We start from the raw sequence: 18,709 nt of genomic DNA, 5'->3' as shown, positions 1-18,709 counted from the left end.
ACACTCTGCCATGTGCCACTTTCAGGTCTCCTCACACTGCTGCTGGGTTCCATTTTCTGATAGGGTGCTGGCAGATTACGGGCCTCACATTGCTGCGGCCAGGCCCCTAATCTGCCATGGGCCCCTGTACCGCCTCCTCATGCTGCTGCCAGGTCCACAGTGTCTCATGGGTCCCTGTACGGCCTCCCATTGCTGCTGTCTCCATCGCCACACTCTGCCATGTGCCACTTTCAGGTCTCCTCACACTGCTGCTGGGTTCCATTTTGTCATAGGGTGCTGGCAGATTACGGACCTCCCATTGCTGCGGCCAGGCCCCTAATCTGCCATGGGCCCCTGTACCGCCTCCTCATGCTGCTGCCAGGTCCACAGTGTCTCATGAGTCCCTGTACGGCCTCCCATTGCTGCTGTCTCCATCGCCACACTCTGCCATGTGCCACTTTCAGTTCTCCTCACACTGCTGCTGGGTTCCATTTTGTCATAGGGTGCTGGCAGATTACGGGCCTCCCATTGCTGCGGCCAGGCCCCTAATCTGCCATGGGCCCCTGTACCGCCTCCTCATGCTGCTGCCAGGTCCACAGTGTCTCATGGGTCCCTGTACGGCCTCCCATTGCTGCTGTCTCCATCGCCACACTCTGCCATGTGCCACTTTCAGGTCTCCTCACTTCTGCTGGGTTCCATTTTGTCATAGGATGCTGGCAGATTACGGGCCTCCCATTGCTGCGGCCAGGCCCCTAATCTGCCATGGGCCCCTGTACCGCCTCCTCATGCTGCTGCCAGGTATACAGTGTGTCATGGGTCCCTGTACGGCCTCCCATTGCTGCTGTCTCCATCGCCACACTCTGCCATGTGCCACTTTCAGGTCTCCTCACACTGCTGCTGGGTTCCATTTTGTGATAGGGTGCTGGCAGATTACGGGCCTCCCATTGCTGCGGCCAGGCCCCTAATCTGCCATGGGCCCCTGTACCGCCTCCTCATGCTGCTGCCAGGTCCACAGTGTCTCATGGGTCCCTGTACGGCCTCCCATTGCTGCTGTCTCCGTCGCCACACTCTGCCATGTGCCACTTTCAGGTCTCCTCACACTGCTGCTGTGTTCCATTTTGTGATAGGGTGCTGGCAGATTACGGGCCTCACATTGCTGCGGCCAGGCCCCTAATCTGTCATGGGCCCCTTTACCGCCTCCTCATGCTGCTGCCAGGTCCACAGTGTCTCATGGGTCCCTGTACGGCCTCCCATTGCTGCTGTCTCCATCGCCACACTCTGCCATGTGCCACTTTCAGGTCTCCTCACACTGCTGCTGGGTTCCATTTTCTGATAGGGTGCTGGCAGATTACGGGCCTCACATTGCTGCGGCCAGGCCCCTAATCTGCCATGGGCCCCTGTACCGCCTCCTCATGCTGCTGCCAGGTCCACAGTGTCTCATGGGTCCCTGTACGGCCTCCCATTGCTGCTGTCTCCATCGCCACACTCTGCCATGTGCCACTTTCAGGTCTCCTCACACTGCTGCTGGGTTCCATTTTGTCATAGGGTGCTGGCAGATTACGGACCTCCCATTGCTGCGGCCAGGCCCCTAATCTGCCATGGGCCCCTGTACCGCCTCCTCATGCTGCTGCCAGGTCCACAGTGTCTCATGGGTCCCTGTACGGCCTCCCATTGCTGCTGTCTCCATCGCCACACTCTGCCATGTGCCACTTTAAGGTCTCCTCACACTGCTGCTGGGTTCCATTTTGTGATAGGGTGCTGGCAGATTACGGGCCTCCCATTGCTGCTGCCAGGCCCGTAATCTGCCATGGGCCCCCGTACCGCCTCCTCACGCTGCTGCCAGGTCCAGAGTGTCTCATGGGTCCCTGTACGGCCTCCCATTGCTGCTGTCTCCATCGCCACACTCTGCCATGTGCCACTTTCAGGTCTCCTCACACTGCTGGTGGGTTCCATTTTGTCATAGGGTGCTGGCAGATTACGGGCCTCCCATTGCTGCTGCCAAGCCCCTAATCTGCCATGGGCCCCTGTACCGCCTCCTCATGCTGCTGCCAGGTCCAGAGTGTGTCATGGGTCCCTGTACCGCCTCCCATTGCTGCTGTCTCCATCGCCACACTTTGCCATGTGCCACTTTCAGGTCTCCTCACACTGCTGCTGGGTTCCATTTTGTCATAGGGTGCGGGCAGATTACGGGCCTCCCATTGCTGCTGCCAGGCCCGTAATCTGCCATGGGCCCCCGTACCGCCTCCTCACGCTGCTGCCAGGTCCACAGTGTGTCATGGGTCCCTGTACCGCCTCCCATTGCTGCTGTCTCCATCGCCACACTCTGCCATGTGCCACTTTCAGGTCTCCTCACACTGCTGCTGGGTTCCATTTTGTCATAGGGTGCTGGCAGATTACGGGCCTCCCATTGCTGCTGCCAGGCCCCTAATCTGCCATGGGCCCTTGTACCGCCTCCTCATGCTGCTGCCAGGTCCACAGTGTCTCATGGGTCCCTGTACGGCCTCCCATTGCTGCTGTCTCCATCGCCACACTCTGCCATGTGCCACTTTCAGATCTCCTCACACTGCTGCTTGGTTCCATTTTGTCATAGGATGCTGGCAGATTACGGACCTCCCATTGCTGCGGCCAGGCCCCTAATCTGCCATGGGCCCCTGTACCGCCTCCTCATGCTGCTGCCAGGTCCACAGTGTGTCATGGGTCCCTGTACGGCCTCCCATTGCTGCTGTCTCCATCGCCACACTCTGCCATGTGCCACTTTCAGGTCTCCTCACACTGCTGCTGGGTTCCATTTTGTCATAAGATGCTGGCAGATTACGGGCCTCCCATTGCTGCGGCCAGGCCCCTAATCTGCCATGGGCCCCTGTACCGCCTCCTCATGCTGCTGCCAGGTCCACAGTGTCTCATGGGTCCCTGTACGGCCTCCCATTGCTGCTGTCTCCATCGCCACACTCTGCCATGTGCCACTTTCAGGTCTCCTCACACTACTGCTGGGTTCCATTTTGTCATAGGGTGCTGGCAGATTACGGGCCTCCCATTGCTGCGGCCAGGCCCCTAATCTGCCATGGGCCCCTGTACCGCCTCCTCATGCTGCTGCCAGGTCCACAGTGTCTCATGGGTCCCTGTACGGCCTCCCATTGCTGCTGTCTCCATCGCCACACTCTGCCATGTGCCACTTTCAGGTCTCCTCACACTGCTGCTGGGTTCCATTTTGTCATAGGGTGCTGGCAGATTACAGGCCTCCCATTGCTGCTGCCAGGCCCCTAACCTGCCATGGGCCCCTGTACCACCTCCTCATGCTGCTGCCAGGTCCACAGTGTGTCATGGGTCCCTGTACCGCCTCCCATTGCTGCTGTCTCCATCGCCACACTCTGCCATGTGCCACTTTCAGGTCTCCTCACACTGCTGCTGGGTTCCATTTTGTCATATGGTGCTGGCAGATTACGGGCCTCCCATTGCTGCGGCCAGGCCCCTAATCTGCCATGGGCCCCCGTACCGCCTCCTCATGCTGCTGCCAGGTCCACAGTGTGTCATGGGTCCCTGTACGGCCTCCCATTGCTGCTGTCTCCATCGCCACACTCTGCCATGTGCCACTTTCAGGTCTCCTCACACTGCTGGTGGGTTCCATTTTGTGATAGGGTGCTGTATGGCCTCCCATTGCTGCTGCCAGGACCGTAATCTGCCATGGGCCCCTGTACCGCCTCCTCATGCTGCTGCCAGGTCCAGAGTGTGTAATGGGTCCCTGTACCGCCTCCTCATGCTGCTGCCAGGCCCGTAATCTGCCATGGGCCCCCGTACCGACTCCTCATGCTGCTGCCAGGCCCGTAATCTGTCATGGGCCCCTGTACCGCCTCCTCATGCTGCTGCCAGGTCCAGAGTGTGTCATGGGCCCCCGTACCGACTCCTCATGCTGCTGCCAGGCCCGTAATCTGCCATGGGCCCCTGTACCGCCTCCTCATGCTGCTCTCAGGTCCAGAGTGTGTCATGGGTCCCTGTACGGCCTCCCATTGCTGCTGCCAGGCCCGTAATCTGCCATGGGCCCCTGTACCGACTCCTCATGCTGCTGCCAGGCCGTAATCTGTCATGGGCCCCTGTACCGCCTCCTCATGCTGCTGCCAGGTCCAGAGTGTGTCATGGGTCCCTGTACGGCCTCCCATTGCTGCTGCCAGGCCCGTAATCTGCCATGGGCCCCCGTACCCACTCCTCATGCTGCTGCCAGGCCCGTAATCTGTCATGTGCCCCTGTATCGCCTCCTCATGCTGCTGCCTGGTCAAGAGTGTGTCATGGGTCCCTGTACGGCCTCCCATTGCTGCTGTCTCCATCGCCACACTCTGCCATGTGCCACTTTCAGGTCTCCTCACACTGCTGGTGGGTTCCATTTTGTCATAGGGTGCTGTATGGCCTCCCATTGCTGCTGCCTCCACCGCCACACTGTGGCTCCACACTCTGGTTTTGGCCCCGTGACTGCCCAAATGAGTGAAGTGTGCGGTGATTCTAAGATCGACGGCACTCATCTGCATGTCATACTGACTGACAGTATTATTTCTCTTCCCCAGCAGACTCCAAGGGCATTTAAATTAAAGGTACAGTGTTCTGCACTAATATAAAGGCTCTCTGAAGCCTAGAAAAAACCTTTTTATAAGTTAAATTCGCAGCGAATATATTCGGCTCGAAGCGAATTTATTCGGCGAATTCGGCGAATCAGCCGAACCGAATTTTTGAATAATTCGCTCATCTCTAGTTATAAAACTAGGATTAAACTAGATATAAAACAGAGCAAATGCAAAGACTGGGGAGCTTGGGAAAATAGTCACAGAGGGTGTCGTAAAACTGTTGGATAATGAGTGAGGAATCCCATGTCCAAATTGAGGATGTTATCTTTTGAATCAAATAGAAATATAAATCTTAGTTCAAAAGTTTTCTTTCCTGGATAGTTTTGAAATTTCCTTTAAGAACTAAGATAATGAGGTATTCTATAGTGTAAAAAAATAAGACTGTGCTAGAATGAAATATAAAACACAAAATATACATACTGTGATATTGACAAAAAATATAAAAAAAAATCAAATCTAAAACATATCAATCCCAAAGAAATATTCTTAAAGCCAAAAATCTAAATCACTTATAAAAGTCCCAAAAAATATGTGATAATGAGAAAAATTAAAATGAAAGTTCCTTTTGAAATAAAATCCACAAAGTGAATCCATCACCACATGAACTGAATAAACTCACCAGAGCAATCTGCTGATTAAATTATAAACCAGCATAAGCACTTTTTTGCTCTGGGAGCAACAATCTGCAGACAATTGAAGCACAGCTTTGGCTTGGAAGAAAACAATTTCCTGGAGCAATACTCTGCAGGAGACTCTGAAGATCCACTTTATTCACATCCCATCTTATTTCAGAGGTATTGGAATGGCCACTCGGAATAAAAAAGAAGCTCATGGTGCAGTACTTCTTAAAAACAATGCTTTAACCTCCTTGGCGGTATTCCCGAGTGTAGCTCGGGGTAAAATTTCAGTACCAAAAGCGGTATCCCCGAGCTACACTCGGGCTTACCATGTGGCATTGCTCAGGGATTCCCTGCAGCTGTTACCTTGTTCTTCACTCCCACGATGCTTCCCCTGCAGCGTCCCCGGCCATCTCCTCCAGCCGATGCCGGCATCTGGTTTCCGTGTTCCAGTCCCTGCGAGCGTCAGAATATATGGGACGTACGGAGGCCGGAACCGGCGGCAAATTTAAAAATTTTAGAAACTGTCATTTTCTAATAAATGAATATGACATAGTAAAACATTACTGTTTCAAAGCATTTCACATAAATTTTTTCTGGCGCCCTGCCTGCATTTTGTCTGTTCTTTCTGGCTGGAAACTGAGAAAAGTCCATGACGTCCAAAGAGCGTTTCTTTTGGTCAAAAGCGGTTTTAGACCGGCTAGAGAACAGCGATAGTAAATCAGAACCACTTGCAGAATTGAGTGATAATGATTCGTGGGGGAAATTCATCATCAGACTCTGAAAACAATTTTGCGACTGAGCTCAGCGATGGGCGAACTTGGCGCTCTATTTCAAATTTCAGTTTTTTTGGTTTTTATTATATTATTGAATTACATTTATTTTTATTATATTATTATTTTTTATGATTATTTATTAAATTATAATTTATGATTTCGTGTTTCAAGTTTTATCCCACCCGGGATGTTTACTAGACTCTTGTTCAGACAGATTTCAGGTGTCTTGGAAATTCGCTTTAACGAATTTCTCCTTACCGTGAGTACTCGCAGTTGGATGCGCAGAAATCCCCCATAAAGCTGTGCGAATCTCGCTTACCACGACTGCAGCCAAACTACACGATTCCTGCCCATCCAAATACTTTGGTTCTGTTGAATTTGTGGGTGATTGGAGCTCCGTTACCCTAGAATGATCACACGACACTCTAAGGCTGGTTGCAATCCACATAAGGGCCGGCTTTAGGCTCAGCTCTCTGTTTTATTAAGAATACACACATGCCCCCCACATGAATAAAGTCAATCCCTCCCACCGAACAATACAATGGGGATTGCCTATACAGAGGATGTACATTCCAATTGGAGCATAGCCTTTGCTATTATCTATCACTGGTCCTCCCCCATGAGTCTTCTGAGGTCAGCAGACTTCCTCCCCTTCCCCCCTATGAGCCATCTGAGGTCATATTTCCTGTCCTACTAGCTTCTATTGGTATGCAAAATTCTCTGCACAAGCATCTCCCTAAAAATATCAGTCTGTACCTGGATGGGCCCGATACGATCTTTATTAAAACACATCCATCCCAGATACAGTTCAGATTAGTAATGGGTTGTAAGATATGCATAAGCCTACACGTGGAGTTCACACCGCTTGCGCATTGCGTTATGAAGCCCATGTGGTACCATGCTGCTGATATGTGGATACAGGCCCACGGTCTACTGACAGCAGCATTCGCATGGAATGCCGTGGTGGTATACACGCCGGTCTATAAGCGCAGATCTGCCATCTCATCCATTACCAAGCTGAGTACAGAAATGCCCGCAGCGGAAAAAGAAGAAAAGAATTAGCGCAGGGCAGGCATGACTAGGCCCAGAGTGGGAAGGAAGATGTGTAAGGGTTAATGTTAGCATTAGGGTTGGTAAAGGATAGCTGGGGGATCTGGTTGGTAGAGGAGAGTGTAGGTGGGGTCTCCTGCACTTTAGGGTGGAGTGTTCTGGGGAGGGGCGTCAGTTGGGAGCTGGACGTGGGAAAGAGAGCTTCCCTCTCGCCCTCCACCAGGGTGTCCTTCCCTGCGGTTTAGGTACAGTGGCAGCTGCCAGGGAGGGACAATTGGCCCAGCTGCGGCTTGCAGGGGCTGTACTGGCTGCGGAGCCGGGTCTCTGCCTCCCTGCGGGGCCCGGGCTTGTCACCAGCGGCAGGGGGGCAGGAGCGCCCATGTGCTTAGGCCTCTGGAGCACTTTTGTCCGCCCCACAGAGAGCTCAGGACCAGAACGGGAGCCCCACTCGGGACCCTCCGGCCCCGCTGGCAGGGCGCTCTCCTGTGTCTGCCTGTGGGGAGGCCAGGATGAGAAGGACGGTTGGGCCGGGCTGGGTGAGTCTGCGGCCTCCAAGGGGAGGGCCTGGCTGCGGAGCCGGGTCTCTGCTTTTCTGCAGGGCCCGGGCTCCTCGGAGGTAGTTGGGCGGGAGCGCCCAGGTGCTGGGCGGTCTGCGCCTCCAGAGAGCTTTCCCCCGTTCTCCCTACTAGCCCTGGGCTCGGCTCCATGATGGGAGCCCCACTCGGGACCCTCCGGCCCCCGCTGGCAGGGCGCTCTCCTGCCTCTGCTCCCGGGGAGGCCGGGAGGAATCCTAGGCTTCGGCGGAGTTCGGGGGGGCGGGGTCACTCGTGGACGAAGCCCCGCCCCCCGCCCGCACGGCAGTGAGGACGGGATGACAGCGGCTCCTCCGCTGACAAGGCACCTGTCAGGGAGGGTGCCCGGCGAGGGAGATGTCCTGCTGCAGCTGCCGGGCTGTCTGGTGCTGCGGCCGGCGGGCCCTCTGTCAGCACGGAGCAGTGGCTCCGTCAAAAAAGAAAAAAAAAAAAAAAAAAAAAAAAAATTTTTCCACAGGTGCAGCGCTAGGCGGAGGGCTGGCAAGTGCCCAGGGTCGTCAGGGAGCGTGGCTGGTGCTGGGCGGCAGGAGCGGCACAGACCTGCAGGACCCGTGGCTCCTGGGACTGGGAGGCCATCCAGTCATCGAGAGGAGGAGGACCGATCGGAGGGCGAGCTGTCGGAACCCGATCCGGGGGCGACAGCTGGCCGCTCGGCGCCGATGGATTTTGGACGCGCGGCTGCTGGGACGTCTCCTGGGCAGCCTGGTGAGTTACCATTTTTTTTTTTGGGGTCTGCTCTCTTCTTTTCAGCTGCTCTCCGGGAACTGTTGGGGGCGGGCTTCTGCGGTGTCGGGGGGCGGCGTCATCTCGTTGGGTATTGGTGCGGGGGTCTGCGTTTTGCGGTCCGGCTGGGGACTTGTTGCGGCACTTTGCGCTGGGCGGTAGTGGAGGTGCTGGGCCTGTTTCTGTGTGATTCCCGCCTGCAGGTAGGGATGTTTGCGGGGGCCTAGGGCAGGATAATGGGGACGCACGGGGGCCTGGTGTTTTCTTCTCTGGGTTAGGGTCCGGGGTGGTTACGGCGGGGTCCGGTGCTCTGGGCTAGGCGGCCCCATCCACGGTTTTGGGTGAGGGTGCAGGGGGTGCCAGGGCCGGGCGGCTTCGCAGTGTGCCTGTGGTTCGAGGGCCCGTTGGTGTGCATTGACATTCGGATGTACGGGAGTAGATTGGGTGAGGTGTGTATGTCGGGATCTTCACGCTCTTGCTCTTGGAGCGGCTGCCTGTCGATGGGTCGAGGGTTGACGAGGGCAGGTGGGAGGACGCGGAGAAGCGGCGTTCTTTTTCGTTTATCCCGCGTGCTTTGCTAATTGGTTGCAGGCTTTCGCGATTGTGGCCAGTGTCATTGGGGAAACGGCCCCTGAGCATTGCTCGGCGTTTTCTGTTCCCTTGATGCTATTAGCAAGGCTCCTGGGTTTAAGGGGGGATCGCTGGGCTACGGTGCGATGCACAGTTTCAGCAGCGTAGGGCGGTTTACCCGTCATTGCGCTGGGACAATACGGTCCGTGGCCTTTGGATACAGCTCATGACTCCGGCGAGGCCCTCTGGTCTGTTTTCGGGGTGGGCTGGTGGTTCGTTCTCCCCGGGACAATCAGCCTCAAAGCGTAGGGGTTCTGCTGGCGGTTCCAGTTTTGTTCGGAGGGTTTCCGTGTACTCTGACTTCGATTCCTCCTTTTAGCGCGGAACTCACGGTCGGCCTTGCAGTATGCAGCGGTGTTTTTCGGATAAGTTGCGTAAGGAAGTGGGTTTAGACCGCGTGGGCGGCCCGTTTCCTTTTTCTCCCTTGGGGGGTTGTGCCCAAAAAGGAGCCTCATGCGTTTCAGTTAATTCCTCACCTGTCCTTCCTGGCAGTGGGGTCGGTGACCAACGCCATCGATACGGAGTCAGGTGCGGTGTATTATACGTCGTTCAATGCGGCAGTTTTCTGGGTTCTTCGGTATGGGCGTGGTGCGCTCCTGGCGTTCTGGGATATTGAGTCAGCGCTTCGGCTGTTGTGGGTACATCCGGCCGGTCTTCGTGTTTTTGGGTTGTCGTTGGGAGGGCTCGTTTTATGTTGTGAAGTGCCTTCTCATGGGGTGTTTTATATCCTACGCTTTGTTCGAGAAGTTCAGTTCATGCATGGAATGGGATGTCTCCGGGGTGCCTGCGGTCATCCGTTATTTAGATGATTTCTTTGTGTGGGTCCGCCAGCTTCCGGGGTATGTGCAGTTTTTGCTGGCCACTTTGCAACACATTGCACAACGTTTCGTTATTCCGCTGGCGTTGGACAACACGGAGGGCCCGGCTGCGGTGATTACTTTCCTGGGCGTTGTTTGGATTCCGGAGCTGTGGAGGGCCGGCTGCCTGAGGACAAGCTGTTGGCCTTCAAAGTTGAGATTCGTGGGGTACTGGGCAAGTGTAAGTTTCAGCTGCGGGCCTGGCAGTCATTGTTGGGCAAAGCTTACCTTCGCTTACCGTATACTGCCGATGGGTTGGGTGTTCTGCCGCCGATTGCAGATTTGGCTCACCTTTTTGGATTCCTTCAACAGGCGAGCTCTGTGGATGTCTGGCCCTGGGAGCTATTTTGACCTGGATTTGTTCCCGGATGCGACGGCTTCCGTGGGGTATGGGGCCTTTTGCTGAAGTCGGTGGAGCGCAGTTCCATGGCCTGCTTCCTGGTGGGAGGCGGGGGGTTTGTTCTTCGTATCTTGGTGGTGTTGGTATTTTTTTCCGGTGGTGCTGGTAGTTGCCGTGTGGGGGGAGCATTTTTCGGAAGTAAAGGTTCATTTTCGGTGTAACATTTTGGGGGTGGTCCGGGTCCTCAATCGGGTCTCGGCTTCTTCGCGGTCGGTGGTTGGCCTGCTTCGCCATTTCGTGTTGCGTTGCCTGCAGCTGACCATTTTTCTTCATGCTGTGCATCTTCCTGGGATTGAGCAAACTCTGGTTGTCGCTTTGGCTCATTTTCAGTGGGACACATTCCGGGGGTTGGTGCTGGGGGAGGAGCACCGCGGGGTTCCTTGTCCCGACTGGCTGTGGGATTTTGCCTTGGGGTCGTTGCAGGCTGGATCCGGTAGTCGGGGAGTGTGGCGACATGGTCTGCATACTCGACTTACATGGTGTGGGACCCATCGTTGGTATGGTGTGCCCGGGTACATTCCAGTTAACCAAGGTTTAACTGGCAGGTGATGGTGCTGCACTGCGGATGGTATGGTTGTCTCCGACCTGGTTGGTTGCGTCTGGAGGCCTAGTGGCATATGGTTGTCCGCAGGTGCATTTTTTACTGGCGGGAGTGGTGGACCTGCTGCAGCGGGTAAAATATTGATCTGTGGGGGCCTGAGGTGGGTTCGCTGTGTTGTAATTTTGGCACGGAAATTAGAGCGGGGGGTGTCGGCTGCTGTGTTTGATTGCCGGTTGGCTGGTTTGGCCTTCTTCTTAAGTTGCTGGGGTGTCGGGGTTTTCACGAAAGCCTTTTTGGGTTCGACAGGCCCTTCGGGGTTCCCGTAGGGCTCATCGCTGCAGGGATTCACGGCATCCGGTGTCCGTTGAGTTGCTAGGGTCTTGGTTTGTGCGCCTGCGGTCTGTGTGTCTTTCGGGCTTCGAGGTGTTTGTTTCGGTACGGCCTTTGCGGTGGCCTTTTGGGGGCATTGCATTTTGGTGAGTTTGGTAGTCCATCTACATCAGTTATTGGGGGGTTATTGGGGGATGTGGTCGTGTGCTGGGTTTACTGGGGTGGAGGTGCTCGTCCATCGGTCTAGGACGGACCAGTTGGGGCGTGGTGCATGGGGTGCAGTTCTTTGCTCTTCCAGCATCTTATGTGTGCCCAGTGGGTGCGGTGCCAGATTTTCTATCCCATCGTCCGGTGGGGCAGGGGTCCTTTTTTCCAGCACGCTGCGGGGTCCTCTTAATTCCCTTTGTGTCAGTTTTCTGACGGTGTTTCACGGCGGCTGGTTGGATGCGTCCTTGTGTGCTTCGCATTCGCTTTGGATGGGGGCTACTTCGGAAGCTGCCGGGTGGGGTTTGTTGGATATGGGTCGCACGTATTGGTAGGTGGGATTCACGGAGATTTCGACTGTGCGTTCGTCCGCATCTGTTGGGGGTCTAGTGGGGTCTCGTGTTCTGTTGTCATGGCCTGGGGGGAGTGCCTGTCCTGTCTGGGTGATGTATTGTCCTGGGGGTATTGCTTGTCCTTTTCTTTCAGAGGGAGCGGTGTGGCCTGGTGTGGATCCTGGGTCACTCCTATGTGTTCTTGGGGGGCCCGGTGGGCTGATGTTAGGCCTACTGGTAGGCAGCTGGGGTTGGCTAGGCAGGAAGCTTCTGTCGGCTGGATGGGTGTGCCCGGTATGTTGTGGGGTCGTGTGCTGCAGGGGGGCAGCGTTTGACTCAACGGGATGGCCCACTGGATGTCCTGGTGCTTCCTGCAGGTGGCATCGATCTGAAGGTTGACAAGGAGGTGGGGCGCTTCTTTGTCCGTAATGGGGGGCTGGTGGTCCGGCATCTGGAGCTAGAGGTGGATACTTGGAGTGCTGGGGTACATCTGACTGCGGTTGGAGCGGATTTCTGGTCTCTGGGTCTAAGGGATGGAGTTCGGAGGGGTTTGTTGTGGTGTGGCACGCATGGGTAAGGGCTCACCCAGCGTGCTGTGGCGGTGGTTGGTCTTTGGAGGCGGTTCTTATCTTGGAGGTACAAAATGGTGTGGGACCCATCGTTGGTATGGTGTGCCCGGGAACATTCCCAGTTAACCGAGGTTTAACTGGAAGGTGGTGGTGCTGCACTGCGGACAGTATGGTTGTCTCCGAGCTGGTTGGTTGCGGCTGGAGGCCTAGTGGAATATGGTTGTCCGCAGGTGCATTTCGGATCGTTTTGGTGGTGCCTTCAAAGACCAACGACAACTCTTTATGTTTTCTGTTATAAGGAATGGTTGATGTGTTTAAACTTGATTGGTTAATAAAAGGCCGTGCTGGCCATTTACTCCAAAATTGGTGTTGTGTTTTCTGTAAGTATAGTAAGTAAAGGGGATTGGTATGGAAGGGTAATGGTGGTGTAGTGGGGTCTGGATGAACCTATCTCGGGTGCACTAGTCAAGAAATGCCCGCAGCGGAAAAAGAAGAAAAGAATTAGCGCAGGGCAGGCATGACTAGGCCCAGAGTGGGAAGGAAGATGTGTAAGGGTTAATGTTAGCATTAGGGTTGGTAAAGGATAGCTGGGGGATCTGGTTGGTAGAGGAGAGTGTAGGTGGGGTCTCCTGCACTTTAGGGTGGAGTGTTCTGGGGAGGGGCGTCAGTTGGGAGCTGGACGTGGGAAAGAGAGCTTCCCTCCCGCCCGCCCTGTTTGGTGAATGTTGTGTTCCTCCTGGGGGGGGGGGGGTGATTTTGGTTCCTGGGCGGTGGTTGGTCTTTGGAGGCGGTTCTTATCTTGGAGGTACAAAATGGTGTGGGACCCATCGTTGGTATGGTGTGCCCGGGAACATTCCCAGTTAACCGAGGTTTAACTGGAAGGTGGTGGTGCTGCACTGCGGACAGTATGGTTGTCTCCGAGCTGGTTGGTTGCGGCTGGAGGCCGAGTGTAATATGGTTGTCCGCAGGTGCATTTCGGATCGTTTTGGGGGTGCCTTCAAAGACCAACGACAACTCTTTATGTTTTCTGTTATAAGGAATGGTTGATGTGTTTAAACTTGATTGGTTAATAAAAGGCCGTGCTGGCCATTTACTCCAAAATTGGTGTTGTGTTTTCTGTAAGTATAGTAAGTAAAGGGGATTGGTATGGAAGGGTAATGGTGGTGTAGTGGGGTCTGGATGAACCTATCTCGGGTGCACTAGTCATGTAATACATACATTGTACATGCGCATGGCCCAATTGCAGCCTTCAGAGCTTTAATTAAGCCACACGAGAGACATATGAATAACACGAATATATGACACATTTAAAGTTCGACCAACAATACAAAATTTCCATGACATTCCCTCCTGTTTTATCATATTCTCCTCGTGTCCCTTCTTGATCTTCTTCAGCTTGATGGGTGTAGTCTCAAACTTCAAAGAGTTCCTGTAGTTGTCCCTGAGAATAAAGCTCCACGGGGTACCTGAAACAACAAGACCCGACGCAGACTCGACGCAAACAGGCTTGATTGAAGCGATGATCCTCAAGAGCGTTGGAACCTTCACTACAGGAAGGCTCTTGCAAAAACCACAAACAGACTTGTGGTATGAATAAAGCTTGTGATCCCACGGTGGTCTGGGGAGATCCAGCAATAGATTCTCAAATTGCCCCTGCAGACGGGGCCACACAAGGCTGGTCTCGACCCAGACAGTTTTCCAAATCGCAGACACAAACAATGATGAGGCTTGAAGCTTGCTTGAAGGTCTTGGAGAATGTGGTCTTCAGAGAGATAAATTAGAGGGAAGCCAGGACATAATCTGTAGAGAAGGTGGTTGGTTGGTGAGGTCTTCCCCCGATCAGTGGTTGGAGTGGGATCCCCGGAGCGGGCATGGAGATGTGGTCGTCTGCCCGAGCTTGGCTTACACGGTCGATGAGGCAACAGGAACATCTCACCGCGGCATATAAAAGGCAGATGAAAAAGAGAAGCATCAGGATATACACTCCCACTTCCTTCAACCAAGATCCGATGGAGAACAGGAAATCTCCCAATCCTCCCAAACCCTTGAACGGATTCCAACCCTCACTAGCTATAGCTCTAGCTTTTCCCTGTAGTTCACTAACTTTGTCCATATGGGCCTGGACCTTGTCATCGGTGTCTTCTATCCAAGTACAACAATCCTCTCCGATGAACTCACAGAACCCCCCTTTGGCGGCTAAAAGATAATCAAGGGCCATCTTCTCCTGAAGCACTAAAATTCCCATCTGCCGTTGTTCTTGGGCAATTTCTCTGACAGCCTCTACGGTCTCGTTAAACATACTATCCACGATGACAGAAAAATTGTTCAGGCGCTTCATAAGTTCTATTCCCCATCCTGTCCATGAGGGGAACCAAGCCCATGCCTGGTCGCCCTCAGAGAACAGTTCCCTGCGAACTCTCCCTGCCATCCTTACCTTCTTGTGGACCATCAACTCTTCATGGTCCATCACTACATAGGATGCGGGGACTAGCTTTATGAGGGCACACGAACCTTTCGCGTTCTGGGGGAATGTTCTATAGGCTGCCGAACCACACAGAAAATAGTATGGACCTGTCAGAGCAGAGCAGGAAGAGTTCCTCGTTCGGCCTCTGGCACTGAGCAACAGTTGCACAGACTGGGGGATTACTCCCTCAGTCTGCACATCACATCCGTCCTTCCAACACACGTGGTCTGGTCGGTCAGTGTGGTTACTCAGAAGGGAAGTCTGGTTAGTCAGATTGACAGTTATACCTCCCTCACAGGTGGTAGTCCCAACAAACTTGTTACCTGTGCCAAAGCTGATGTTAAAGCACACCTGAGGGCTGCCTAGCTGCCCAGTTACCCATAATGGACTGGTGAGGGCCCTACAGGAGCTAGAGCTAATATTGGTGCTGAAACTGATGTTACCTGCTAAAAATGTGTCATTAAGTTCTACCGACAAATGTCTACGTGGGGGCTGACCAGGGGTCCCTTGCTTTTTCATGCCGACGCGGATGTCATATAGGGCATGAACAGCGGCCATTGCGGACATGTGATGACTGGGTGGGGGCTTAGAGCATACCCAACAGTTGGTTTTGTTGGCGGTTCTGGCTAAACGCAGGTGCATTTTAAATAAAAGGTTGGGGTATCTGCCGTCTTTTCCTCCGTTCACACACATGTATGACATACAAACAAAAAGAAAAAGGAAAATGACACCCCTCATTCTCTGGTGTAGCTGAGAAGCTTCTTGCAGTGGCTTGCGTGCACCCAGTTGTCTCGTCCCTCGAGCTTGAGTGAGGTAGGTGTCGTCAGCTGGACTTGGTATGGTCCGGTGAACCGTGGCTCGAGTCCGGTTCTTTGATGTTTCTTTAGGACGACCCAATCACCTGGCTCAATAGAAAGAACACCTGTTATTGTATTTGGATCGGGGAGCGATTCGCGAACCCGATGGTGTATCTTCTGCAGCTCCCGTTGCAGAGATTGCACATAACCTGTAAGCTGTGAATGCAAAGACGACAACTGTTGAGGAAAGTACAACCCTGTTTTGGGAGGTCCCCCAAACAACACCTCGTAGGGTGACAGCCCATGTGGTTGCCGAGGGGCATTCCGGATGGAATAGGGGGCAATGGGGAGACACTCAGGCCAAGGTTTTTGGGTATCGGAAGACGTTCAACCTTACCGCTACTCTCGGGGTGATATGGGGTGTGTCGCCGCTGACTCCAGTTCCACCAAAGAAATGCAGTCGTGTCCTTTGGAAGAGAGATTAGTAGTGGACAAAGAAGACATGTTAGCAGAAGAGGTGTTAGTATTGTTAGTCGTGTTGCAAAATTCAGCACTGTCATTGCTGTCCTCCCCCCCCTTCTCATCTTCCGACACAGGAAGAAGAGAAGCTGGGTTAAGAATAGTGCATCGTTTGATAGTGAGGTTAGTAGGGGTTAGGAGGGCTTTCCCCTGAGAGGGGTACCTTGCCTTGGATGTCCTGTTTTCGCAGGACCGTTCTTGCTGCACCGGTGTCAGTGAGGCAAGGGAGGGGATATTTTAATTCCTCTAGAAAAAGATGGATCTGGGCCGACACCGATTTGTCAACTTCCTATGAGAATTCATAGGAGTTACTTACCATGGTGGTCATAGGGGCGGAGGACTCATCAGGAATGAACTGCCACCGACCTTTAGGTAATTGGGGACAGCTCCTCCTCATGTGCCCCGTTTGGTGGCACTGGAAGCACCTGGGTGGGGGCCTATCCTTCCTGTGACCCAGATCCCTTGGTTTTTCGTGTGGGGTCTGGGACATAAGAACTTTGGCCTTGTCTTGTTTTCTTCTATCCATTTCCCTCTCTATTGCCGCAAGAGTGGAAAGGATAGCAGGGATAGACATCTCATTATATTCGGGTCGGGCCAGAACCAGCCTTTCCCGAATTTTAGTATCGATGCCTTCCAAAAATTTGGCCCGCAACAGAATGTGCGTCGCGGTCACCTTTACCCCTTCAGTTGGAGCATCAGGTCCAACTTCCAGATCCGCATCCAGTGCCGTCTGCTTGAGACGGCGCCAGAAGCAGGCGCTTTCCTCATTAGGACCCTGGGTGAGCTTCATCATGTCCGTAGTAGAGGTAGCACCATACATTTCTGGAAGCTTTGCCTTTAGCTGTGTACAGAACTCTTTGCCCCCTGAAGTCATCTCCTCATGCGTGGTTATAGAGCACCCTGCAATCACTGTACTGGCCACTTCCATGCCCACCTTTGCCCGTAGGATCTGTGCACAATCTGACCCGCTCATACCATAGCTGAACTGGTTTTGTCCAAACATTCGAGCAAATCCTCTCGGATTGACTCGATAGTCCGGGAGCTCAGCCAGAATAGTGCGGATCTCTGCCGGGGTGAAGGGGACATGCCAAACTACCCGTTCCCCTAAAGTCCGTTCCCCCTGTGCATTGGGAGGACCTTCAAATTGCTGCACCCTGACTGGATAGGCCTCGGTCCGGGAAGAGTGCAAGGGCTGGCCCAGCATCATCGGTGGGCTTAGATTAACCACCTCGCTTACTGCACCTTCAGGTTTGAGGTCCCTCAGATCAGGGTATAGCTGGGGGGCAGGGGTCTGATCAGTGGTTCGTAGCGCTTTGATGCAATCCGCCCTGTTTTTTAACCGGGTGTCTATTCCCCTTGATTCACAGATAGTCTGCAAATCGGTTGTTGAGAAGGCTTCATAGTTGGAAACAGAAGGAGCTGGGGTGAAGCAGGGAGAAGGGAGAGGTAGAGGCAGAGGCTGAGGCATAGAGACAGAAGACACAGAAGGTATGTCAAGAGTGACGTCACTAACAGAAGAGACAGGTGCAGTTATACTTCTCTCAGCCACTGTTGGTTGTTGGGGAACCCCAGCAGACCCTGATCCTGCCTGCCTTAGTAGAGTCAGCCCTGAAAGAGCTTCTTCCACCTCTGACACTGGATCCTCCTGTTTTATTCCCTCTGGAGGCCAGGTATACATCACCTGGTTCTTCCGGACAGACACCAGTTTATGTATGCCTTGCTTCCCTAATCGGATTGACCTGTGAAGCCATAGCTGTGCGATCTCTAGTTCTGACGCCTGCATCCGTGGTCCAAATTCAGAGATGAATTTTTCCCACCTCCATGCGTCAAATGTACCTTCCCGGGGAATTTCCCATCTGGTACCCTTCGACCATTTATTCCACCTTTTGAGGGGTTCTGTAGACTTCCCCCCCAAACTCACCTTCATCAGTTGTGCAGCTGTCCTTACCCTGAAGAGGGCTGGTTCCCCCTCTCTCTTCATGGACTGACTACTGCCCATCGTGACTAGTCACTGGTATATATCCCGCGTCCGGGTACCTGTTTACCCCCTGGAGCACTCGGTGGGATCCTACCGAGAGGCCTGATTCCACCACTTTCCCAGCACAGCGTAATTTATGTGATACTTATCGATCACCCGAAGCGCATCAAGTGGCGGTCAGACTGAGAGCACACCTCCCACTCCCACAGCGCAATTTGTGTGATCCTGACCACCCGAAGTGTTTGTGGTAACCAGGCTAAGTGTTATACTTACCTGGACCGCCCACTCGCACAGCGTAATTTATGTGGTTCTCATCACCCACTGTGTTTGGCAGGCCACACCGCACAATGATGAAAGTGGCTTTTCTCTCCCTGCACACAGTAGCTAACACAAGTCAAAACAAAAAGAGGGGTTCTTGGATGTTACTTCGGGGTCACTGGTTGGGCAGAAACCTACTAACTGACCTTTAGGAAATTTGTGTAAAGAAAAAACTTTCCTAATACACACAGAAAAACCCTTTTTCAACCTGAAAAACTGTTAAAAAGGACAAAGTGGATCCTTATGAAAAACACGGGACGTTTCACAGTAAAACAATTACACAGAGGTAAACCGAAAAACTGCGCCAAAAGTAACCTTGTTGCTGACGCAAAAATCACTCCTATCAGCACCGCTAAACGATCTGCGCTACACACGCAATCTTTACTGCAACCACCTAGAACCGTTTACACAAAAAGTCTGCT

This window comes from Staurois parvus, unplaced genomic scaffold, assembly GCF_062004578.1.
Source record: "Staurois parvus isolate SC_StPar_1 unplaced genomic scaffold, SC_StPar_1.0 ptg003701l, whole genome shotgun sequence".
Taxonomy (NCBI): Eukaryota; Metazoa; Chordata; class Amphibia; order Anura; family Ranidae; genus Staurois; species Staurois parvus.
Note: the sequence above shows the minus strand (reverse complement) of the source record.